A 26,186-nucleotide genomic window follows, 5' to 3' on the forward strand; every position below is an offset into this window, starting at 1 on the left:
TTTGGAATGGTTTCAGAAGGAATGGTAACAGTTCGACTTTGTGTATCTGGTAGAATTCAGCTGTGAACCCATTTGGACCTGGGCTTTCTTTGTGTGGTAGGCTCCTAATTGCTGCCTCAATTTCAGACCTTGTTATTGGTCTATTCATAGTTTCGGCTTCCTCCTGGTTTAGGCTTGGGAGGACACAAGTGTCCAGGAATTTATCCATTTCTTCCAGGTTTACTAGTTTTTGTGCATAGAGTTGTTTGTAATATTCTCTGATGATGGTTTGAATTTCTGTGGGATCTGTGGTGATTTCCCCTTTATTGTTTTTTATTGCATCTATTTGGTTATTCTCTCTTTTCTTTTTTATCAATCTGGCTAGTGGTCTGTCTATTTTCTTGATCTTTTCAAAAAACCAGCTCTTGGATTTATTGATTTTTTGAAGGGTTTCTCATGTCTCTATCTCCTTCAGTTCTGTTCTGATCTTAGTTATTTCTTTTTTTTTTTAAATTTTTTATTGCATTTTAGGTTTGGGTGTACATGTGCAGAACATGCAAGACAGTTGCATAGGTACACACATGGCAGTGTGTTTTGCTCCCTTTTTCCCCTTCACCCACATTTTGCATTTCTCCCCAGGCCCTCCCTACCTCCCCTCTCGCTGGCGCTCCCCTTTTCCCACCAATAGACCCCAGTGTTTAGTACTCCCCTCCCTGTGTCCATGTGTTCTCATTTTTCATCAGCCGCCTATGAGTGAGAATATGCGGTGTTTCAGTTTCTGTTCTTGTGTCAGTTATTTCTTATCTTCTGCTAGGTTTTGAGTTTTTTTGATCTTGCTACTCCAGCTCTTTCAATTTTGACATTAGGATGTCAACTTTGGATCTCTCCACTCTTCTCATGTGGGCACTTATTTCTATGTATTTTCCTCTAGAGACTGCTTTAAATGTGTCCTAGAGATTCTGGTATGTTGTATCATAGTTCTCATTGCTTTTGAAGAACTTCTTTATTTCTACCTTCATTTCATTGTTTATCCAATCAACATTCAGTTGTTCAGTTTCCATGAAGCTGTGCGGTTCTGAGTTAGTTTTTGAATTCTGAGTTCTAACTTGATTGCACTATGGTCTGAGAGACTGTTTGTTATGATTTCAGTTGTTTTGCATTTGCTGAGGAGTGCTTTACTTCCAATTATGTGGTCAGTTTTAGAGTAGGTGTGATGTCGTACTGAGAAGAATGTATATTCTGTGGATTTGGGGTGGAGAGTTCTGTAAATGTCTATCAGGTTTGCTTGTTCCAGGTCTGAGTTCAAGCCCTGGATATCCTTGTTAATTTTCTGTCTGGTTGATCTGTCTAATATTGACAGTGGAGTGTTAAAGTCTCCCACTATTATTGTGTGGGAGTCTAAGTCTCTTTGTAAGTAATTAAGAACTTGCCTTATATATCTGGGTGCTCCTGTATTGGGTCCATATATATTTAGGATCGTTAGCTCTTCTTGTTGTATTGATCCTTTTACCATTATGTAATGACCTTCTTTGTCTCTTTTGATCTTTGTTGCTTTAAAGTCTATTTTATCAGAGACGAGAATTGCAACTCCTGCTTTTTTTTGCTGTCCATTTGCTTGGTAAATCCTCCATCCCTTTATTTTGCGCCTTTGTGTATCCTTGCATGTGAGATGGGTTTCCTGGATACAGCACACTGATGGGTTTTGGCTTTTTATTCAATTTGCCAGTCTGTGTCTTTTGATTGGTGAGTTTAGCCCATTTACATTTAGGGTTAATATTGTTATGTGTGAATTTGATACTACCATTTTGATGCTAGCTGGCTGTTTTGCCCATTAGTTGATGCAGATTCTTCATTTTGTTGATGTTCTTTACCATTTGGTATGTTTTTGGAGTGGCTGTTGCTGGTTGTTCCTTTCTGTGTGTAGTGCCTCTTTCAGGAGCTCTTGTAAAGCAGGCCTGGTGATGACAAAATCTCTGAATACTTGCTTGTTCACAAAGGATTTTATTTTTCCTTCACTTATGAAGCTTAGTTTGGCTGGAGATGAAATTCTGGGTTGAAAGTTCTTTTCTTTAAGGATGTTGAATATTGGCCCCCACTCTCTTCTGGCTTGCAGGGTTTCTGCCAAGAGATCTGCTGTGAGTCTGATGGGCTTCCCTTTGTGGTTGACCCGACCTTTCTCTCTGGCTGCCCTTAGTATTTTCTCCTTCATTTCAACGCTGATGAATCTGACGATTATGTGCCTTGGGGTTGCTCTTCTTGCAGAATATCTTTCTGGTGTTCTCTGTATTTCCTGGACTTGAATATTGGCCTGCCTTGCTAGGTTGGGGAAATTTTCCTGGATAATATCCTGAAGAGTATTTTCCAGCTTGGATTCATTCCCTTTGTCACATTCAGGTACACCTATCAAACGTAGATTAGGTCTCTTCACATAGTCCCACATTTCTTGGATACTTTGTTCATTCCTTTTTGCGCTTTTTTTCTCTAATCTTGGCTTCTAGTTTTATTTCATTGAGTTGATCTTCGACTGATACCCTTTCTTCTGCTTGGTCAATTCAGCTGTTGAAACTTGTGCATTCTTGGCAAAGTTCTTGTGTTGTGTTTTTCAGCTCCTTCAATTCACTCATATTCCTCTCTAAGTTGTCCATTCTTGTTATCATTTCCTCAAATGTTTTTTCAAGGTTCTTAGTTTCTTTGCATTGAGTTAGAAAATGTTCTTTTAGCTCACGGAAGTTTCTCATTACCCACCTTCTGAAGTCTGATTCTGTCATTTCATCACACTCATTCTCCGTCCAGCTTTGTTCACTTGCTGGTGAGGAGTTGTGGTCCCTTGTAGGTCTGGGTCTTGGTTTTCCCTTGGCTGCTTGCTTTATCAACTTGCCGTCATTCTCAGGTTTGGGAATTGAGCTCCACTCTGCTTCCTTCTAAATGATTTTGCAATCATATAGTTAAGAAACATTACTATTTCATAATTATTGGGAAATGTGTATTACAGATTTGTGACTTTTTTTCAACCACCTTCAACTCTTAATTGCTTATTCTGTTATTTGCTTCTATTTTTCTAAATAATATTTTTATACAACCATTTCTTGAGTTTTTAGTTTCAGATTTTATCTCTTGACTTTCTACTATTAAATATAAGCTGTCAGCTTTTTTATACATTGTTCCTTTCCCATATCTTTTAAAGTATGTGATAATATTTGGTTAAATCAATATTCAGTGTTTGTGTTATTAATATTATGAGTATTTAAGTATTATTCACATCTAAGCCACATATTGAGCTACAATTAAATTTCCTTTCTGCTAGAACGTCTGTTTTTCCCAGGCATTAATGATTATACTGTTCCCTTTGTCTGCTTAGTTTTCTATTTGATTATCACTAGTTTGTCACTAAATTGTCTGAAATAATTATATTTAAACAACAGATTATCTATTAGGTGTTCCTTTCTTTCTTCTATCTTTTTCTTTCTCCCTCTCTCTCTTTTTTTTCTTTTATTCATTTAGATATCTCTTCTTAGATCCTTCTTCTGCTCCATTGTTAAGCCTACTGCTCACTTGTCATCCTGGGATCTCCCTTCAGTTCTCTTTTGTAATGTCTTCTATTCTTTCTTGGATCATGTCTTCCTCTTTCATGGTTTACTCTCTTAGTTTAGAAAAGCGTGTCCCAGCAGCTTCCTCAGAAAGGGCACAGGAGGGGGAAAAAGTTATTCTTAAACTTTGCACATCTGAAAATGTCTTTATTCTCGCATGTGTTTCATAGTGTGACTGGCTAAAAAAATGGTAGGGTTAATGAAAATTTCACCACAAATCCTAACATTCTTAAAAAAAAAGTCCAATGACGACTAAATTTTGTATTTATTTGGAAAGATGCAAGCCATCTGAATCTGATCTAGTTAAAAGCAAACCGTTTACCTCTCTGCTTTTTAGCTCAAGTAGTGTAAGGTTTTACATAGAAATTCCTAAGGTTTTCCTTAGACTCTGAAAGAACATGTATGAAGTTATACTAGGACTGTCCCTCCACAACAGAAGGGAGTATAAATGAAAATCCAGGTGGGTGGGCAACACCAAATGAAATACTTTTCTAGGATTAGCATTTAGGATTATTTATTTTTTGATTTATGCAGAAGAAGTCTAACATTTTCCTCTTAATTTTTTTTTCTTTTGTACAATGTTAGGAGCAAGAATCTCAAAACGACTTGAAAGTTGTGAAAGTTGTCTTGCCATTATTTTTTGTTTTTATTTTTACATATTTAAAAGAATTGAGATGAAAATAATGATTAACCATTTTAAAGTGGACATTTCAGTGGCATTTAGTACATTTATAACTTTGTACAACTACCTTCTCTATCTAGTTCTAAAACCTTTTAATCCTTTTTTTTAAAATTTGTCACTCTGGGAGTTACATATGATGTTACAGCCTGAAGCGGAGCTAAACCAAAATAAACAATCTGCTCTATTCTGCTTAGACTAATACGACAGTGATGTAAGGCCCGAGACATTGGCAGCGGCAAAATGCTTTTTCCACACGCATGCCGCAACTGGGCACCACGCGTTTCTACCGCGGGGATGGGCGGCGCCGGCTTATCCGTGCATGGGGAGGGGCGGGGAGGAACTCGGGCAGAAATGGAACCTTGGCTTATCGGCAACTGAGTTAACCTGTTTCTGTCAGCTGGCAGCACACGCTCTTTTTTTTTTTCAGAGGAATGTATTAAGTAGAGGTGAGGAACTAGGATGTTGAAAACTAAAAAAAGGAGAGAAGGAGAGGAAGAAAGAGGAAGAAAAAGGGAGAGAGAACAGGAATATTGCTTCATTCTAAAAATGGGTATTAATAATTAAAAAAAAACAAAATAAAATCTTTTAATCACGGTGAGTAAATTGTAAAATCTTTATACTCCTTTTTTTGTAGAACATAAACTTTTACCTTTGCTTCAAAATTTGGTCTTTATATATTAGTAACTCTAGAAATAACCAATTTATTATATTCTGACCATGCAATTCCTCAAAAATGAACTACCTTGTAGATAGTTTATAGTTTTCTTATCAGAAAATCACAAAAGTATATTAATGTCCTTCCAGCCTATTGTGTTCTTTGAATTTAGCACTATAGAAATAAAATTAATTAAATTAACATTGTCTTCATTGTTTTTGTTTTGGGACATTTAGAAATGTAATGCTACAGAACTTTGAAAATGGAGGCTAGAGAGTAGGAAAATCTCATCCAGTAATGGTTCATTTAACAAATAAGTTAATACATCTGTAAATGTTTCTTTCAGCAGCTCATTATTCTGCCATTTGTAACGTGCCTTTGGATGATTATCATTGTTGTTGGAGATTCTCCTATGAACAGGCTTAAAGTGGGTGGAATTACATGGAGAATAATTCTGGTACCTTTTATGGGACAGTAAGAAGAGGAAATAGGAAAAGGGCCAGAGTCTGCTTTTAAACATTTTAAAGCATTTTCCCTTCAAAATTCTTCTTAACTAATTAAAAAAATTAGGCCGCCTTCAAATTCCTGTTTTACTTACTAACAGCTTTTCATTTATTTTGTAACTGAGATTTAGAAATTAATATGGAAGCTTTAAAGGAGGCATTATTTTCACTAGAAAGCCAACTCTTGGGAGCTTTGGATAGCTGTAGTCAGTAGTGAAGACAGATTTGTTGTCTTATTCTATTAATCAAATATACAGATGGCCTATTTTTCTTTTTTGTTTCATTGTGTAAGTAAGTACCACATAGCAATCAGTCAGACCTAACAAATCTAGCTAACTATGGAGCTTTATAAATTAGCACACAGCTGTGATCATTAATGATTACATATATTAATTAGAAAATAATAAAACAATGAAAAATTAATTACATATGTTAATGAAATGTAGGTATAGAAATACATGTGTAATTATTTAGACCAGTGGTTCTCACAGCGTTGTTCCCAGACCAGCAGCATTGGCATCTCCTAGAAACTTGTTAGAAATGCAGATTCTACTGAATTAGGAACTCTAGGAATGGGGTCCAGCAATTTGTTTTAACAAGCCCTCCAGGTGGTTTTGATGCAGGAACCATACTCCAGTTTGAGAATCACTATATTAGACCCTAATAGAGTGCCTTCCTGTGTTTTTGCTGAAATTGTCTTTGGAAAATTATTAGGCCTGACCAAGAAGTCTGGATGTAAATATAAAAATGAAAGAATTTTCTGTGTTTTAATATTATCTTCCCTGAATATTTTTTCCATTCTGTCTTCCATGCACATTTTTACAAATTTTAGAAAATATGATCTATATGGTTTTAAATTTTGGCCTTTCTTGGGCTTAACATTATGGAATAAGCATTGTCCATATTATTAAAAATAGTATGTAAACATAATACTTAAAGGCAGCTTAATCGTTCATAATTTCATTCTCTTAATTTCCACATTTGTACTGTGGAAGCTTATCTTTTTAGTAGGAGGGATGAAGTTCCTTGCCTACTTTATTATCTTTATGTAAATTTACTAATACCCTCTCACATTGTAAAGAGACATTGACCAATTTGGTAAAACTGTAAAGCAGGCAATAGTGGGTTCTTAAAATATTAATTTTTTAGATAAGTTAATTTTTGTAATATTATAATTTAAATATTTAATGTTAATATAAATATAACCATTAATAATTTGTTATTTGTGTTTTTCATTTCATGCCTTTTCTTTTTGACACTTCTTCTAAGTACTTCCTGTCCCTTCAGTTTTTGACCCTTGATCGCTCAGTGTTTCATTCTTTGGTCTAGTCCTTTTTGATTGATTTCTTCTATCACATATTTTCTCAGTCCTCAGGTCCTATCTTGAAGGCTGTAATGGCAGGAATTTGGAGACTATGATAAACAGTTGAAGAAGACATTTTGGGACTGATTAGCTTTTCCTTGCCTTTAATCTCAGTGCAGAGGCACTTGCTTACTTGAGTTTGGTGGTTAATAGTGAGTCTTTGGAATATGTCAAAATACCTCTCCACTTATTAGCTGTGTGTCTTTGGCAAATAACTTAATGCCTTTGATGTAAGGTTTTCTGCTTTATAACATATGGGGAAAGTAGAAAATAGTATTTATAGGTTTGAACATTGTTATATTTAAATTGTAATTTATAGATATGAGCATTATATTAAATCTAAAGTGTTAGCATAGTATCTGACACGTAATAAATCCTCAGGAGCTCTTAGCTATTACAATTAGAGGTACTATTAGTGTTTGTTTAACTCTAGAGTCTACTTTGTATTGTTGCTAAGATTCTGGTTTTAGCTCTTCATTTTTTTGACTAATAATGCTTAAATTATTTATATTTCATGTTAGTGGAAAACTGGCTCTATTTTCTCCTATAGTTATATATAATCTTTAAAACTAAAACTTTTAAATTTTTATGGAAAAATGCTTTAAGCAGTCATAATCTCAGAACCATATTTTATTTTTCTTGTTTAAAACTGATATTCTATCTCTCAGAGGAAATAATCTTTGGTAGAGTTGTTTTATTTTCACTGTCTTTATGATAAGTATTACAGATTTCTAGAAATTTACAGACAAAAGTATGTATTAGTGTTGATATGGTTTGGCTGTGTCTCTACCCATATCTCATTTTGAATTCCCATGTGTTATGGGAGGGACCTGGTGGGCGGTAATTGAGTCATGGGGGCAAGTCTTTCCCATGCTGTTCTCATGATAGTGAATAAGTCTCACGAGATCTAATGGTTTTAAAAAGAGGCGTTCCCCTGTATAAGCTCTCTCTTTGCCTGCTACCATCCATGTAAGACAGGATGTGACTTGCTCTTCCTCACCTTCCACCATGATTGTTAAGCCTCCCCAGCCATGTGGAACTGTATGTCCATTAAACCTATTTTTCTTCCCAGTCTTGGGTATATCTTTATCAGCAGCATGAAAATGAACTAATAATACAAGCATACTATTAATTTCATGTTTTTAAAAAATATCTCTAAACTTACTTAATTCTTAGGCATCATAGCTTAAAATGCCAATAAAAAAGGAAGCATGACTGTGTTTTATTCTTATTTTGTATACTTTTTTTTTTTTTTGAGACGGAGTTTCGCTCTTGTTACTCAGACTGGAGTGCAATGGCGCGATCTCGGCTCACCGCAACCTCCATCTCCTGGGTTCAGTCAATTCTCCTACGTCAGCCTCCTGAGTAGCTGGGATTAGAGGCACGCGCCACCGTGCCCAGCTAATTTTTGTATTTTTAGTAGAGACGGGGTTTCACCTTGTTGACCAGGATGGTCTCTTGACCTCGTGATCCACCTGCCTTGGCCTCCCAAAGTGCTGGGATTACAGGCGTGAGCCACTGCGCCCGGCCTTTTTTTTTTTTTTAATATGGAGTCTTACTCTGTCACCCAGGCTGGAGTGCAGTGGTGTGATCTTGGCTTACTGCAACCTCTGCCTGCAAGGTTCAAGCAATTCCCCTGCCTCAACAGGGATTACAGGTGCTGGGATTACAGGTATGCACCACCATGCCCGACTAATTTTTGTAATTTTAGTGGAGATGGAGTTTCACCATATTGGCCAGGCTGGTCTCGAACTCCTGATCTCAAGCCTTGGCCTCCCAAAGTCCTAGGATTATAGGCATGAGCCACTGTGCCTGGCCCTTATTTGGTATAAATTTTTGAGAGTTTGTGCACATATTTATTAAATTCAAGAAACTACTTAATATAAGTTATGCATATAAGTGATTATATTAATACTGATTTGTTCTATCTGTGTGCTGAACGTTATGCAATATTTTGCCCAACTCAACTAATTTTTTCATTTACGTAACAACTATGTATCACATGAGTATTATGTATTAGGTACCTTGCTTGGTGCTAGGTATATAAACATGAGTATGATATGGTGTTAAAATAAAACTTTGGACAAGTTAAATTTGAAGGAGTTTAATTGAGCAGAAAAAAAAGAAGAAACGATTCATGAATTGAGCAGGCTCCAGAATCACAGCAGATTCAGAGAGACTCCAGTGCTGCCTCATGGTCAGAACAAATTTATAGATTAAAAAAAATAATAAAGTGACATACAAGAATTAGAAGTGAGGTACAGAAACAGTGGGATTGGCTACAGCTGGGCATTTGCTTTATTTGAACACAGTTTGAACACTCAGCTGTCTATGAGTGCTTGCAGTATGTCTGCTGGGATTGACCAACACTCAGTTATTGTTACAAATGCATATTTCTAAGTTAAAATCTTGTCTGCCTAGTAAGCCAGGTTATGGTTTATCCACCGGGATGCAAATATAGAAGTGCAGAGTCCTTCTCAGGCCGTAGTGAGTATGTTTAACAGTAGTATAGTTCATTCTTTTGTGGAGAAATACCTAAACGAGTAATTCTGATGTAGTGTGCTGAGTAGTATAATAGAGGTATGCATGGACTGCTATAGAAGCATATGGTTGATACGTTTTACTTGGCATTTAGTTTAGCTGGAGAACAAGGAGGAATGGTGGTTATATATGAGGCCAGGTAAGACTTATCAAAGAAGGTAATGTTTGAGTTAGGCCTTGAAGAAAGGAAACAATTTTAGCAGTGTGGTCCAGGGTGGTAAGTCTGAGGGAAAAGAGTGGGAGTGTTTAAAAGGAGCACTGTCATTTGTGGATGATATTAGAATCAACTGAGAAATATAAAGCTGAGGAGAATTCTGCAAGATTGCCCAATACAAAATCAGCTTACAAAAATTAATAGGATTTCTCTGCACTAGAAAATATAATAAAAATTTCATTCACAAAATAACAATAACCCTAAATTGTCTGGGCACTTACAAAATTTCTATGGCAAGAAATCTCTTTTGAAACCCTAAAACAAGATTTGTGGAATAAATGAAGGATATCCCATATTGGATGAGTTAGCCTAATAAAAGTATGTCAGTTTTCCCTTAATTAATGTATAAATTAATTATAATTCTAATTAAAATTATAGTATGATTTTTTTTGAGAAATGTAACAAGCTTTTTCTAAAATGAATATGGATTATATGAATGTATCAAAATATCATTTGTACCCCAAGAATATGTCATATCAGTTTTTTCTTGCATTGCTATGAAGAAGTACCTGAGACTAGGCAATTTTTGAAGAAAAGATGTTTAAGTGGTTCATGGTTTTGTAGGCTGTACAGGAAGTATAACACTGGCATCTGTTCTGGGGAGGCCTCTGGAAGCTTACAGTCATGGTGGAAGGCAAAGCAGGAGCTTGCATGTCACATGGGAAATCAGGAGAAAGAGAGGGCAAGGAGAACTATGATACACACTTTTAAATGACCAGATCTTATAAGAACTCACTGTTATCAGGACAGTACCAAGGGGGATGATGCTAAATTATTCATGAGAAGTCTGCCCCCATGATTCATTTGCCTCCCACAGGCTGCACCTCCAACATTGGGGATAACATTTCAATATGAAATTTGGGCAGGGACAAATATCCAAACTATATTATTCTCCCTGGCCCCTCCCAAATCTCATTTTCTTCTCACATTTTAAAATACAATCATGTCTTCCTAATAATCTCCAAAGTCTTAACTCATTCCAACATTAACTTAAAAGTCCAAAGCCTAAAATCTCATCTGAAACAAGGCTAGTCCCTTCCACCTGTACGCCTGTAAAATAAAAATTTAGTTACTTCCAAGATACAATAGGAGTATGAGCATTGAGTAAATGTTCTTGTTTCAAAAGGGAGAAATCAGCCCAAAGAAAGGGGCTACAGGCCCCATGCACGTTCAAAACCCAGCAGGACAGCCATTAAATCTTAAAGCTCCCAAGTAATTTTCTTTCATTCCATGTTCCATAAGGGGTGGACTTCCAAGGCCTTGGGCAGCTCTGCCTCTGTGTCTTTGCAGGGTTCAGTCCCAGAGGCTGCTCTCACAGGTTGTTGAGTCCTGTGGCTTTTCCAAGTGCAAGGTGCAAGCTGTTGGTGGAGCTACCATTCTGGGGTCTGGGATGGTGAACCTCTTCTCACAGCTCCACTAGACAGTGCCCCAGTTGGGACTTTGTGTGGGAGCTCCAATCCCACATTTTCCTTCTGCACTGCCCTAGTAGAGATTCTCCATAAGGGCTTCACCCCTGCAGCAGGCTTCTTCCTGGATGTCCAGACTTTTTCATACATCTTCCGAAATCTAGGCAGAGGCTCCCAAGCCTCAACTCTTGCACTCTGTGCACCTGCAGGCTTAAAGTTTCTATATCCTCTTATGTGCTAAGCCATTTTGATTGAGCTGCTATCAAGTTCTCCTTGGGGTTCGGCCCTATCATTTTGTCAGTTCTCCTCATTTGATCAGTTCTCCTAGTCTTATTCTTGTATGGCCCCTTATCATTGGTTGGTCCCTTCTTGTTCTTGCACTGGTTCATTTCTAAAATTGAGATGGAGCTTGTGTAAAATGCACTATGAAACTGTATACCATTATCCAAGTCATTAACATGATTAAAAATAGCTACCATTTATTGAAAACTGTGTATAACTCAAATATCTGAGATTCAACATCTGGTTTATAAAATAAGGTTATATATTCTTTTAAATATATGAGTATTTAACTCTCCACTAAATGCCAGAAATTAGCCCTTTAAAGTTTTCTTGGCTATTTCTGAGTCATCCCAAGAGCTCTCTCAATTGTGCATAGGAAGAGGTCTGTCTTAGTCTGCTTTAATGCTGCTGATAAAGACGTATCTGAGACTGGGCAATTTTCAAAAGAAAGTAGTTTATTGGAGTTATGGTTTCACATGGCTGGGCAGACCTCATAATCATAGTGAAAGGTGAAAGGTATGTCTCACATGGCGGCAGACGAGGAGAAGAGAAATTGTGCAGGGAAACTTTCCTTTTTAAAACCATCAGATCTCATGAGACTTATTCACTATCATGAGAACAGCACGGGAAAGACCTGCTTCCATGATTCACTTACCTCCCACTGGGTCCCTCCCACAACATATGGGAAATCAAGATGAGATCTGGGTGGGGACACAGCCAAACCATATTATTTCACCCTGGCCCCTCTCAAATCTCAGATCCTCACATTTCAACACCAATCATGCCTTCCCAACAGTCCCCCAAAGACTAATTTCAGCATTAACTCAAAGTCCGCAGTCAAAAATTTTATCTGAGACAAGGCAAGTCCCTTCTACCTATGAGCCTGTTAGTTACTCCCTAGCAACAATGGGAGTACAGGCATTGGGTAAATACAGCCATTCCAAATGGGAGAAATTGGCCAAAACAAAGGGGCTACAGGCTCCACAGAAGTCTGAAATCCAGCAAGGCAGTCAAATCTTAAAGCTCCAAAATGATCACCTTTGACTTCATGTCTCACATCCAGGTCACACTAATGCAAGAAGTAGGTTCCCATAGTCTTGGGCAGCTCTGCCCCTTTGGCTTTGCAGGGTACAGCCTCCCTCCTGGCTTCTTTTGTGGTCTGGCATTGAGTGTCTGTGGCTTTTCCAGGTGCATGGATGGTGCAAGCTGTTGGTATCTACCATTCTGGGGTCTGGAGGATGGTGGCCCTCTTCTCACATCTTCACTACACAGTGCCCCAGTAGGGACTCTGTGTGGGGGCTCCAACTCCACATTTCCCTTCTGCACTCCCCCAGCAGAGGTTCTCCATGAGATCCTGGCCTCTGCAGCAAACTTCTGCCTGGTAGGCATCCAGGTGTTTCCATACATCTTCTAATATCTAGGCAGAGGTTCCCAAACCTTAATTTTTATTTAAATTTTACTTTAAGTTCTGGGACACATGTGCTGAATGTACAGGTTTGTTACATTGGTATCCATGTGCCATGGTGGTTTGCTGCACCTATCAACCTGTCATCTAGGTTTTAAGTCCCTCATGCATTAGATATTTGTCCTAATGCTCTCCTTCCCCTTTCTCCCCACCCCGTAACAGGCCCCAGCATGTGATGTTCCTTTCCCTATGTCCAAGTGTTCTCATTGTTCAACTCCCACTTATGAGGAGAACATGCAGTGTTTGGTTTTCTGTTCCTGTATTAGTTTGTTGAGGATGAAGTTTTCCAGCTTCATCCATGTCCCTGCAAAGGACATGAATTCATTCTTTTTTATGGTTGCATAGTATTCCATGGTATATATGTGCCACACTTTCTTTATCCAGTCTATTATTGATGGGCATTTGGGTTGGTTCCAAGTCTTTGCTATTATAAATAGTCCTGCAATAAACATACGTGTGCATGTGTCTTTAAAGTAGAATGACTTACAATCCTTTGGATATATATCCAGTAATGGGATTGCTGGGTCAAATGGTATTTCTGGTTCTAGATTCTTGACAAATCATCACACTGTCTTCCACAATGGTTGAACTAATTTACACTCCCACCAAGAGTGTAAAAGTGTTCCTGTTTCTCCACATCCTCTCCAGCATCTGTTTGTTCCTGACTTTTTAACGATCTCCATTCTAACTGGCATGAGATGGTATCTCAATGTGGTTTTGATTTGCATTTCTCTACTGGGCAGTGATGATGAGCTTTTTTTCATGTCTGTTGGCTGCATAAATGTCTTCTTTTGAGGAGTGTCTGTTCACATCCTTCGCCCACTTTTTGATTTTTTTTTCATGTAAATTTTAGTTCCTTATAGATTCTGGATATTAGCTCTTATTCAGATGGATAGATTGCAGAATTTTTCTCCCATTCTGTAGGTTGTTCACTCTGATGGTAGTTTCTTTTGCTGAGCAGAAGCTCTTTAATTTAATTATATTCCATGTATCAATTTTTGCTTTTGTTGCAATTGCTTTTGGTGTTTTAATAATGAAGTCTTTGCCCATGCCTATGTCCTGAATGGTATTGCCTAGGTTTTTATGGTTTTAGGTTTTATGTTTAAGTCTTTAATCCATCTTGAGTTAGTTTTTGTATAAGGTGTAAGGAAGGAGTCCAGTTTCTGTTTTCTGTATATGGCTAGTCAGTTTCCCCAGCACTATTTATTAAATAGGAAATTCGTTTCCCATTATTTGTTTTTGTCAGGTCCCAGACATCAATTCTTGACTTCTCCACACTTGCAGGCTCAACATCACGTGGAAGCTGCTAAGGCTTGGGGCTCGCACCCTCTGAAGCCACGGCCTAAGCTCTATGTTGGCCTTTTTTAGCCATGGCTAGAGCAGCTGGGATGCAGGGCAGCAAGTCCCTAGGCTGTACACAGCATGGGGACCTTGGGCCTTGACCCTCAAAACTGCTTTTTCCTCCTAGGCCTCTAGACCTGTGATGGGAGGGGCTGCCATGGAGACCTCTGACATGCCTTGGAGACATTTTCCCCATTGTCTTGGATATTAACATTCTGCTGCTCATTATTTATACAAATTTCTGCAGCCGACTTGGATTTCTTCTCAGAAAATGGGAATTTCCTTTGTATCACATTGTCAGGCTGCAAATTTTCCAAACTTTTATGCTCTGCTTCCTTTTTAAAACTGAATGCCTTTAACAGCATCCAAGTCATATCTTGAAAGCTCTGTGCTTAGAAATTTCTTCTGCCAGATAACCTAAATCATCTCTCTCAAGTTCAAATTCTACACATCTCTAGGGCAGGGGCAAAATACTTCCAGTCTCTTTGCTAAAACACAGCAAGACTCTCCTTTGCTCCAGTTCCCATCTCCATCTGAGACCATCTCAGACTGGATTTCATTGTCCATATCATTATGAGCATTTTAGGCAAAGCCATTCAACAAGTCTCTAGGGAGTCCCAAACTTTTACTTATTTTCCTGTTTTCTTCTGAGTCCTCCAAACTATTCCAACCTCTGCCTGTTACCCAGTTCTAAAGTTGCTTCCATATTTTCAGGTATCTTTTCAGCAATGCTTCATTCTATTGGTACCAATTTACTGTATTAGTCTGCTTTCACGCTGCTGATAAAGACATACCCAATACTGGGCAACTTGCAAAAGACAGAGGTTTATTGGACTTACAGTTCCAGATGGCTGAGAGCCCTCACAATCATGGTGGAAAGTGAAAGGCATGTCTCACATGGTGGCAGACAAGAGAAGAGAACTTGTGCAGGGAAACTCCCCTTTTTAAAACCATCAGATCTCATGAGACTTATTCACTGTCATGAGAACAGCATGGGAAATACCTGCCCCCATGATTCAGTTACCTCCCACTGGGTTCCTTCCACAACACATAGGAATTCAAGATGAGATTTGGGTGGGGACACAGCCAAACTGTGTCAAGATCCACTATGTGTTTCTGTTTTGGATGCCTTGTCCTGCTGCTGCACAGCTGTTTTGGATCCTGTTCTCCAGGTCACTATTCCATTTTAGCCAGGACACAGATTATTTCCTTAATTTTACATAGAATAACATTTTAACCAGACTTTACAGAAAGAGGCAAGATAAAGAAAAGAGAATACAGATAATAGTTTACAACAGTAACTGTGGCTACACTCAGTACCCTCTGGTCTAAGTTCTGGGCCATTTTCAAGGCATCCCTGAAAAGTGTTCTGCTGAATTATTTCTATCTACCACTATTGTGGACATGACACTGTGTGATACTCTCTAGCTTGTCTCTTCCATCTGGAGGCTAAGCCCCCAAAACCATAGGGCTTCAGAGAGAAAAGGGATGTTCTCCCCTTTTTGGCTAAAATCCTGGGTTTCCAGTTTTCATTCCTGTCCCAGAATTAACTTCTCCCTCAGAATAAATAACAATGGAGATATCCATTCTCTTCAGAATTAACCTCATTCCTTCACTCATAGGATATGGTTTGGTCCTGTGAGTACCACCCATTTCCCCCTCTCATCCAGGCAATTGCTATAGCTGTCTATTGTTCATTCCTAGAAATTGGAATTATTCTCTTAACATCATGTTTGGGAGTTAAATAGTCCATTCCAGGTTGTGCTATGCCGGTCGGATGGGACCGTTTACAGAATTTATCTTCTTTCCTTCCTTTATTTCTTTCCCCTTCCACTTTCTCTCTCTCACCTTCCTCTTCCTCCCTTTTTTTCCTATCCTTTTTCATTTTACTCTGGGGGCTCTTGTAAACATGCAGTGTTCTATAGTAATGCTTCTTTTCAAGTCCATCTTCTTCCTCCCACTCCAGGGGCAGTTTTGGTTGTCACAGTAGTTGTGGGACACACCTGACATCTAATTTGGTGGGGTCTGTTCAAAAGAAAATATTAACAAGTGATACTTGTTCAAGCATGATTAAGAAGAAAATTCTGTGATAGTCCTAAAATTTATTTTAGGACAGTATAGGGACTACTGCAATAGGTCTTGTGGTGGAGGAGAGAGATGGTGCTCAACTCTCAATACAGCATGGGCAAGTGGGAATTTATAGCCAGTGAGCAGGGTGGGGGTCACTGAAAATTACCAGGAGGAAACATCAGGGGTAAGAGGGGTTCTGGCTAAACCAACTAACTAGATTCTTGCTGAAGACAGGCCAAGGTGATACCTGGGGGATGCTGGAGGATGAGGAACCCAATCAAGGGAGATCAGATATGGAACGGGAGGGATAGGTGGGGGATTCTTGCTAAACTGACTTAGCAGGGCTCTTGACAAAAATTAGATTTTTCAAGGAAGTACACAAATGGGCCTGGATGAAGTTTCAGAAGGTCGACTACAGTTTGGTCAAGCAAGGAATCTTTTTCAGGCCAAAGAAGCTCAGAGGGTTTGCAGTGTGTGGAACTCTCCTCTGCAATGAATTGCACCACATCCCATGCAACTTTCAAATTTCCCAGTGGACATTCATGTATGTTCTGCTTATGATTTTCTAAGCCTTGAACCTAACTCTGGTTTTACTTATAAATACATATTATTTTTTGGCACAGTTTTAATATATACTGAATTTTTAGGAATGCAACTATTTAGGTATATCAAAGGAAGATTGTTTTTATTTTGTTCTGTATTATATCAAGAATTGTGGACTATTTTAGAAAAATCATGTCACTACTGAAATGCTGCTTGTGGTATTTGAACTGACAATACAGCAGCATATCCTCAACTCTCTACATTTGTAGCTGCCACATTCATAGTGATTCTGTGCATAAGAGGAAGAGTGACTGTTTTCCAGTGTAAGTGTGCCTGATCATTTGTATAATGAAATGAAAATATATAATTTATGTGAATACATACATATATATAAAATATATATAAAATATATTTGTAGTGAGTTAATATAGTCGGTATGTAGTTAGTAACTATGAATTTCATTTCAGGATATTAAAAAGAAAGATTGGAAAATATTTGTTTTATAGAGAGAGTATAAGTTCTGATGGGTTTGAGGACTATGTAAATTCATACAGGAAAAAAACAGTTCTCTTTAAGAAACAGTAAAACTCTGCAGAGACATAGCTCACTGAATTTCTCTGTGTGAAACAGCTACAGTTATTTCCTTCATGACATTTAGGTGTGTCTTGCTTTATGTTTGCGCAAACAGAAAATCTGTCTTTGCTTTCTCAGAACAGAGGTAGAACCTGAGGTTAGAATCACAACCACAGGACAATTTCTTTAATATTTTAAAAGCTGTATAAATTTATAAATTAAGTATGTTAATGCTTTAGAAATGGTATAATATAGCCTCATTCAAATAATTTGAAATAAGAAGGTTCAATGACAGTAAATGTCAATTTCATTTTAGGTGTTCCATATCTCTGAAAATGATGGTGATTTTCAAAGCTGCAGAAGCAAGTTGTTTTTAGAACCATCATTACAAGATGCTCTGGTTTATGAATATAGTCAAGGGACTGAGAGGGTGATTTTTTTTATTGCATTTTAGGTTTTGGGATACATGTGCAGAACATGCAAGATAGTGGCAGTGTGATTTGCTGCCTTCCTCCCCTTTACCCACATCTGGCATTTCTCCCCATGCTATCCCTCCCCAATTCCCCCCCCCACTGTCCCTCCCCTATTCCCCCAATAGACCCCAGTGTGTAGTGCTCCCCTCCCTATGTCCACGTGTTCTCATTGTTCATCACCCGCCTATGGGTGAGAACATGCGGTATTTCATTTTCTGTTCTTGTGTCAGTTTGCTGAGAATGATGTTCTCCAGCTTCATCCATGTCCCTACAAAGGACACAAACTCATCGTTTTTGATGGCTGCATAATATTCCATGGTGTATATGTGCCACATTTTCCCAGTCCAGTCTATCATCGATGGTCATTTTGGTTGGTTCCAGGTCTTTGCTATTGTAAACAGTGCTGCAATGAACATTCGTGTGCATGTGTCCTTATAGTACAATGATTTATAGTCCTTTGGATATATACCCAGTAATGGGATTGCTAGGTCAAATGGAATTTGTATTTCTAGGTCCTTGAGGAATCGCCACACTGTCTTCCACAATGGTTGAACTAATTTACACTCCCACCAGCAGTGTAAAAGTGTTCCTATTTCTGAGAGGGTGATTAACTGATAAAAGAAATGTCACCTGAAAGGTGTGGGCTGGGAATTTTCATTAAAGAGTTGAAAAGGAAGTAACAAATTAGTCAATGAACTAAAGCAAACATGATTGACTGTAATTACTGTGCTTGTTAAGGTTATTGACTAACAGCAAGATGGGCTGTCAAAACTAAAGCATGGTGCCTTGAGAAAATTAAATGAGAAAAATTAATGAGGAAAACATTCATTTTAGACCTTCCATTATTACCAAGGCAACAAAGTTAATGTGTTAACTTCAGTAGTTTGTTCTGAAATAGTTAAATTGAGACTGAAAACATTAGCGCTAATTTCACTCTGGCATCTAAATGTGATATTTGGGTTTACACAAAGTGAAATAGAGGTAGGGAAAAAAATTGGGTGGTAACTGGCCTGGTGCAGTGGCTCACTCCTGTAATCCCAGCACTTTGGGAGGCTAAGGTGAGTGGATCACCTGCGGTCAGGAGTTTGAGACCAGCCTGGCCAACATTGGTGAAACCCTGTCTCTACTAAAAATGCAAAATTAGCTGGGCATGGTGGTCAGCATCTGTAATCCCAGCTACTCAGGAGGCTGAGGCAGGAGAATCACTTGAACCTGGAAGGTGGAGGTTACAGTGAGCTGAGATCATACCATTGCACTGCAGCCTGTGTGACGGAGTGAGACTCTGTCTCAAAAAAAAAATTAGGTGGTAACTATAATACATAACGACAACAAGCAAGGCATAGCTCTAGTTTGTGTAAGGTAGCATTAGTATTTTTAAAGATGGAGATAAGGCAATGGATTTGAAGGCTATTGGAGAAATAATAGAATACCAATCTCTTATGAGGCTGACATCTTTCATTTCTGTATCAAGGTGAATGTAACTTTCACCAGGACATTTTCCTTGATTATTTCCTCCTCCTGGAGCTATCTCTATCTCCTTTTAATTCCTGTAGCTATTGATGCTTACCTTGTATTATAGTTAATTTCCATGTATCATACAGTAATGGACACTGCCACTGCCCCTAGCTTTTATCCCAATGGTGAAGACAGAATAAGTTAACATATAAATAAATGTAGGTTGTGATAAGTGACTGGGGACAGTGAGATAAAAAATGATAAGGAAATACCTCTATGAGAAAGTTAAGGATTATATCAAAGATGAAAATGAGCAGATATGTAAATAGATGGGAGTAAATGGTTTCAGGCAAAGGAACAGCAAGTACCACTGCCCTAGGGGAATATGGTTGGTTATTTTATAAATAGAAAGTATATCTGGAGTCAGTATATTAAAAGGGAGAGTGTTTTGAGTTGAGGGGGGAAGAATGTTGTGAGTCAAGGTGAAGAGGTTGACAGGAGCCAAATCATGCAGGGCCCATGTAGATTTGGTAAAGAATTTGGATTTTCTGCTATGAGCAATAGGAAGCCTTTGGATAATTTTAAACAGGAGAATAACATGAGCTAAACTTCTAAGTTTTGAAAAATAACTTAGAAGCTATGTAAAGAATGGCTACCAATGTTGGAATAGTTGTGGTAGAAGAGAGAGAGAAATGTGGACATGTTAAAGACAAATTTGGTAAGTAGGATCAATGGAAATTCTTAATGGTAATGAGGGAAAAGAATGAATGAAGGATGACTCCTAGCCTTTGGCTTATGAAGTAATTGTGTGATGGTAGCATTCATTGGGATATGAATGACAGAAAGAAATAGGTTTGAGAGAAAATCAAGAGCTACTTTTTGAAGCTCTTGAGTCTGAACAAGTTTGAAATGTGTATTAGTTAGTCAAATAGAGAAGGCAGTTTGAATATATTGCTCTGGGGGTCACAGGATACAAAGTTGGGAACCATTAATATATGGATGTGTAACTGGTTTAAGTGAACTAGCTTGTTTTTTTTCTATTCCTGTATCCACCTTTGCTCTGCTGCCTCTCCCCTTTGCTCTGCTGCCTCTCCCTTTCCTATTCCTTAACGACACATCAGGTAGGTTCCTGCCATTTTTAGTTCTTTAAAGTCCTGCTTGTCGAGTTTAACACTTCCATTTCATTCAAATTTAAATCTCCCTTTCTTCCCCCCAGCACTGACCAGATGTCCTCAAGGGACTTGGAATGGGGAAAGAGATTTTTTTTCATCACTTTTACCCTGGTATCTTCAAGAGGAGAGGAAGTAGTTGGCCTTGTTTCCCTAACTTTTCAGGTTCACTAGCTTTTCCTCTAGTATTATAGCTAGTATAGCTGAGTACCCCCATTTTTCTAAGAGATTGCTTATTTTTTCTTTCCTCTTTTATCCCACTTCCTACTTAGCTCTTTAGAAATGCCGTATAACCTTTTACCTCCTCTTCACCAGATACTCCCTCCAGGGTGAGTTAACCCTGCTATGTGCTTAGAAGCTCCAGAACCCAACTTTCTCCCACCAGGAGACTGACTTGAGAGACCACCTCAAAGTATGCCTGCTACAAAACTCTTTCCTAACTGGAGAGTTTCAGCTATTTTTACAACCTAGTTCTGCCCACAAAGGCACCAGTGGTTACCAGCTTGACTGCCCAGTAGATAAGGTACCAAAGCAAGTTATGCAGACTCACCTGCATTTCTCTCCTCTGCATGCCATTCCTGCCAAGACCCGTTTTAAAAGCACCCACTATCTGCTTCAAAAGTGAAGCAGCAACCTTAAAGACAAAAGTCTGTACTTCTTCCCCTAAGCCAGCTTTGGAATAAAAAGTCACCTTCTTTATACCCCAGACCTCGCTCTTGTTAATTTGACTCTGCATCCCGTGGGCAACTGAACCTTCATTTTGGTTACACCAGGAAATTTTCCTGAATTATAAGAGAAAGAATAGGAGAGGAAGAGCATGTAGCTCTTTTCTTAACTGCTTCTTAGTAATCCCTGAATTAGGTGTCTGTCCTCAAATACTGGAAATTCCTTAGCATGTACATAGGTGGCTTCATTTTTTGTCATTTTGAGCCAGAGTCACCAATTACTGGCAACAGGAGAAGTCCCACGTAACATCCTATCTCATTTAAAGATCTTATTTAAAGCCATAGGTGGAATGAGATATCCCCTCAGGTGACAGAATGGAGGTTGTTGATAGACTTAAAAATGGCCCTTTTGGGAGTGAAGGGGAAATAAGTCATGGTAATAGGTTGTGAAGTGAGAGGTAAAAATGTAGGGATGGTGGACAAATCATTTGGGAAGTGTTATGATGAAGGCACAGGGAACTAGAGTAGCAACTGCAGGGAGCTTTAGGGTAAAAGTGATGTTTTGTTGGTTTGAAAATTTTCAGGTAGGAGTGCTATGGCATATTTTTGCACTGATCATTGGAGAAGGGATGATAATGCAGTATATGAGGTGATCATGAAGGAGTTGAGTCCTTGAGAAGGTGAGGGAAGAAGGGATCCAGCACACAAGAGAGATTAGCCTTTGATAAGAGTAAGGGGACTTCTTGTGTTTTAATAGGAGGGAGGGTAGAGAAGAAGGGGTATTGGTGGTTTATAGATTTGATGATGGAAAGATGTGAAACATCTTCCAGATGGCATGTGTTTTAGTGAGGCAGGAGAGTTGGTTAGCTGCTAATAATGGGGATGGTTGGGAAGGGAGAGTGAGAAACATTTTTCTGTTATATTAATAGTTTGTAAGACCTTCAAATCAGGGGAAAATTCATTTAGATTCACCTAAAATACCTGACAAGGTGCCAGAACTATTTATTACATATTTTTGGAAAAAAAAAAAGATTTTATCACAAATAGGAATTATTCCTAGCTTTAAATCTCATTTTAGAAAGGTATTATAGCTGTTTAGAAAATTTCATATTTTAAAAGCCCCAAACTGAAATTGCTGGTATTTTGAGGCATTATGTACAGATAAAATGGACTCATGGTTCATGCAAAAGTGAAATTCATTCCATAAGGGATTTTAATGACAAGAAGAAACTGTACTCCATTCTGACTAAAGAACACATTGCACCCTGGTGGACTTATTTTCCAAGAGGGGCTACTGATAGGGATAAAACTATCTTCTTTTTGGAGGCCTCCTTTCTCTTTGTAATCTTCTAGCTGGCTGCTAACACAGGGCTCTGGATCAAGGGGCCTCTCAGTACATGCAGTTGAATGACTTTGTTTGGGGCCAGTCCTGATGCCTATAACCAAAAAAACTCACTTTTGATTATGTTGGGAGAATTGCTAGTAATGGCCCTGATTTATTCTCTTCTTTTTTTTTTTCTCGCTCTTCTACCCTCAATCTTTGTTTGCTTGCAAGAGACGCGTGAGCCAAAATTTTAAAGTTTGCAAAGTATAAAGAAAGGAAACAAGTAAAGAGGGAAGGAGAATAAATACTGAACAAGACTGGGCAAGGTGACAAGAAAGAATTACTGTGAAAATCTGGAAGAGGGCCAGGATGCAAAATGCAAGGGCTGTGTAGTTTACAGGAACTATTTAGCCTCCAGTATGCTTCAGCGATCACACAAAGAAGGCCAGATTTCTCTGCTTTTGTCTCCTACCCTATAGTTAGCTATGGAAATTTGACATAGGTGATATGATATGTGTTTTCAGTCAGCAAACCGATATAAGTGCAGAGGACCATGGGGCCTGTGCTCAACAAATCCGACGTGATTTGAATTGCTAGGAGGGACCTCTTGTGGCTGTAGTGGGAAATACTTCAGCTAAATACTGTCTTGGAGGCTGCAGATATTTTTATGAAGGAATTAAAAACAAAAACCCACTGCACAAAGCTCTTTAAAATTATATTTCAGATATTTATAATATTTAATTGTTTTGATAACACCAATTTCTGTAAGAAGGTTTTATCTGTATCGCATCTCTGAAGAGTTCAGTTTAATTTAAAGCTCTTCAGCTTTTATCCATTTAATTCACATATCCTCTGAGAAGCAAATAAAAAGAATAGGAGTTCTCATCTCCATTTTGTAGATGGAAAGGAGAGTCAGGTAAGTTACTTATTGTGGTTTCACAGCAGGACAAACCATGGTAGAATTTGGATATCTCATCTTGGGCTCAATTCAACAGTCCTGGTTTGGAAAACATTCATTATTAAAGCTCTAAAACAAAACCTACTATTTTGCAAGTGTCAAGTGATTTCTTTATTCAAGAAAAGATGGATTGAGAGACATAAAACTTACTCTTTGTTTCACTGTGAAAAGAGACTCTTCCTAGATTCTCCAGGGGGAAAAAGCTGCTTTAAAAAAATCTGGGAAGGATAGCCTGTTAGCAACTAAGAATCTTTAGATAAATGTATTGTCAATTATGCACATTTTAAAGGTAGGACATAAAAAAAGTTATTTTGAAGGCTCTCCTGAAAAAACATATAAAATGAATTCCCTTCACAGTTGAATCTCTGACAATTCCCAGACCCTGCCTTTCCTCTTGGCTCCCTGATGTTTGTGCTAAGAGTATTTGGAGAGCTAATAAATAAATGCTTTCTTTTTATTTTGAATTCAGCCTTTTAAGAACAGGACTGCCAAAACTCAAACAAGTAGTTCATATTTTAGTTAGCACTGCTTGTCTTAGAAGCTATTAGAAGAAAGTCAGAAAAATGGTAATGTCCAAAGAAATGCCACAGAAGTTCAAGTGGGATGTCAAGGAATTGATGAAATGATAAAGAATAAGGCAGGGATATGCAAGATTTTTTCAGTGAATGTGAAGATATTGAGGGAGAAGATATCAAAAAAAGGAAGAGGAAATATGAAGAAGGATAGTCATGGAGAGAAAAAAGAAATTTTGGTGGAGAAGACTTTTTTTTTTTGGTGGCTTAAATTTAATAATGGTTTAACTACTGAGCTTTTGGTAAATATTCAGTTTACATTCTTTACTGATAATGATGTGGTTCCTCATAAATACTGGAAGCAGAGTGTGTGATGCTTGGTACAAGGTATGAGACAGGTAATATTTCAGAAGAAGAAAAATAAGATCTCAGACGTGACACATGGCCTTGATGTCATCATCTCTAGGGTTCTGAAGACATTGAATTTTACATAATTGATCTTTTGATGTGAGGATTTTCTGGACTCCTGTTTTCCCTTCTGTATTGTTCACTTTCAATAATTCCAGTCTTTGGCTTTAATTAGATATAAGAGGTTCCTCTTTTGGAAAGGAACTAGAGAAGTGCAAATCTAACTTATTCAGAGCTATGTTTGTAGGTCTCTAGGCAAAGTATGTGTCTGGCCTTTTTCAACGAAGTATTTTCAGTAACAAGTTGTCAGTGAGGTCAGTGACTAGCAGTTCAGGATTAGATACCACCCACCCTGGCTTGTAACCTCCCCTTTCTTTCTTATCCTGGGTGAACAATGCTCAGCTAAAGTGACTGCCCCACTGTCACTGCCTCTCAATTTGGTACTCTGTAACTCTGCGACCACCAAGAAGTCTTTTTTCACCCCCCCAAGCTCTTTTTGGAAAATTCCCTACAGGAGCCGCATTTTAAGCCTATTTATTTTATAGGAAGAAACAGAAAGGTAAGAGTCAAGTTTGTAAAGAGAAGAGCTGAACTTCAGCGAATTCTCATTTCTGCATTGAATTCCTGTGTCTTAGTTATAATCATAGATTTAAAATGTGGGATTTCCTTCTGAATTAAGGAAGATCACATTATTTATGAAATGGGAATGTTTTGACTAGTTATGATGAGAAATGTATGCTTTCACGCTAATTTTAGAGTTATAAATAACTTTCAAACTATTGCCAGGGGAAGCTGGTAGCCAAGGTCGTGCTTTGCATTCAGAGAGCTTCTGGCTATAAAAAGCAGAATGGATACTGTGCAGGAAAAGATAAGATATGGCTTAGATGCTTGTGCTTTGGCATGGGAGTGGGGAAAAGGAAGGAAAGATGGAATATGTTTGAAGGGATTTTACTTCCAATCAAAAGCTAATTCATAGTAAATAGAAGATGTTTCAAGTGAGATAATGGCAAAAAGCAGTAATTTCCAAATTTAATATCTATTTGCTTTGTAATTGGCAGGAATATTAGGAGGTTGAGGAATGCTTTCAGAACTGTTGGATGACCAGTCATAATCAAATGAAAATCACTGTATGGAATGATCATGAGATGTAATGATCAATCATGTAAAGAAAAGGTCACTATCTAACGGGATCTGAGTGATTGTGAGCAGCTGCTGTCAGTTATACTGAAGACAGAATTAGAAGAAATGAGTTCAAAAGGGAAGAAGAAGAAATTGGGGCTAGGCATCAGAAAGTACATTTACTGTAGAGGTTTTGAGTCACTGATATGTGCCTACTCAGATCTCTGGAGATACATTAGAATTAAATGATTTGATTAAAACAAAGTGGGAAAAAAAGGATTTCAGATTTGCCTTGGTTCTGGGTTTATGGCTAGTATATTGAAAACTCAACATATTAGAATAGTTGTGATTTGAAGATGCAGATTATCCAGGTCATATTTGAATGGCATATTTGAGTATGCTATTAAAATTTTGTTATCCATTATAAAAAAATTATCTCAGTAGTACTATAGGACAAGTTTGTTAAATGGAGAAACCTAAAATACAGACAGCATAGACAAAGTTATTTCCATTTGTTACCTCCTGCGCATAGTCTGAATCTTCCTTTTTATTTGAGTAAAAGATTGGGATTTTTATGATCAAACTTTGTTTCATTATAAAAGCAGTAAGTGTTCATTGTAGGAATTTTGAAAGCACAGAAAAATATTGCCAGTAATCTCACTGATGTTTCCTTCTAGTCTTTTTTTTTTCTAGATGGCTTTAAAAAAATTGCAGTAATATTATAGATAAAATTTGGAACCTTGCTTTTTTATTTAACCATATACCAAAACATTTTCCACAGAATATTACCTATTCTACAATTGCATAGCATTTTAAATTTGTGTAACATTCTTCCAAGTGAATGAATATAATTTTATTCATAAATGTTCAGCAATTATTAATAAAATTATATGGTGCTA

At 37.9% G+C, this 26,186-nt stretch overlaps 1 protein-coding gene across 3 annotated transcripts in view; it reads left to right on the forward strand.

The window, feature by feature from the left end:
• The window catches only part of CTNNA3 (catenin alpha 3), a 1,887,341-nt gene that overhangs the window by 25,743 nt on the left and 1,835,412 nt on the right, over positions 1–26,186 (forward strand). For 2 of the 3 annotated variants that reach the window (XM_035266221.3, XM_078345826.1), the window contains exon 1: positions 24,535–24,727. The exons of the other annotated variant lie outside the window; for it this stretch is intronic. The gene's annotated coding sequence lies outside the window, so the exon portion shown is untranslated. Of the gene's footprint in view, positions 1–24,534; positions 24,728–26,186 lie in introns of those variants that run through there. 3 annotated transcript variants of the gene reach the window in all.

The sequence above is a fragment of the Callithrix jacchus genome, chromosome 12 (genome assembly GCF_049354715.1).
Source record: "Callithrix jacchus isolate 240 chromosome 12, calJac240_pri, whole genome shotgun sequence".
Taxonomy (NCBI): domain Eukaryota; kingdom Metazoa; phylum Chordata; class Mammalia; order Primates; family Cebidae; genus Callithrix; species Callithrix jacchus.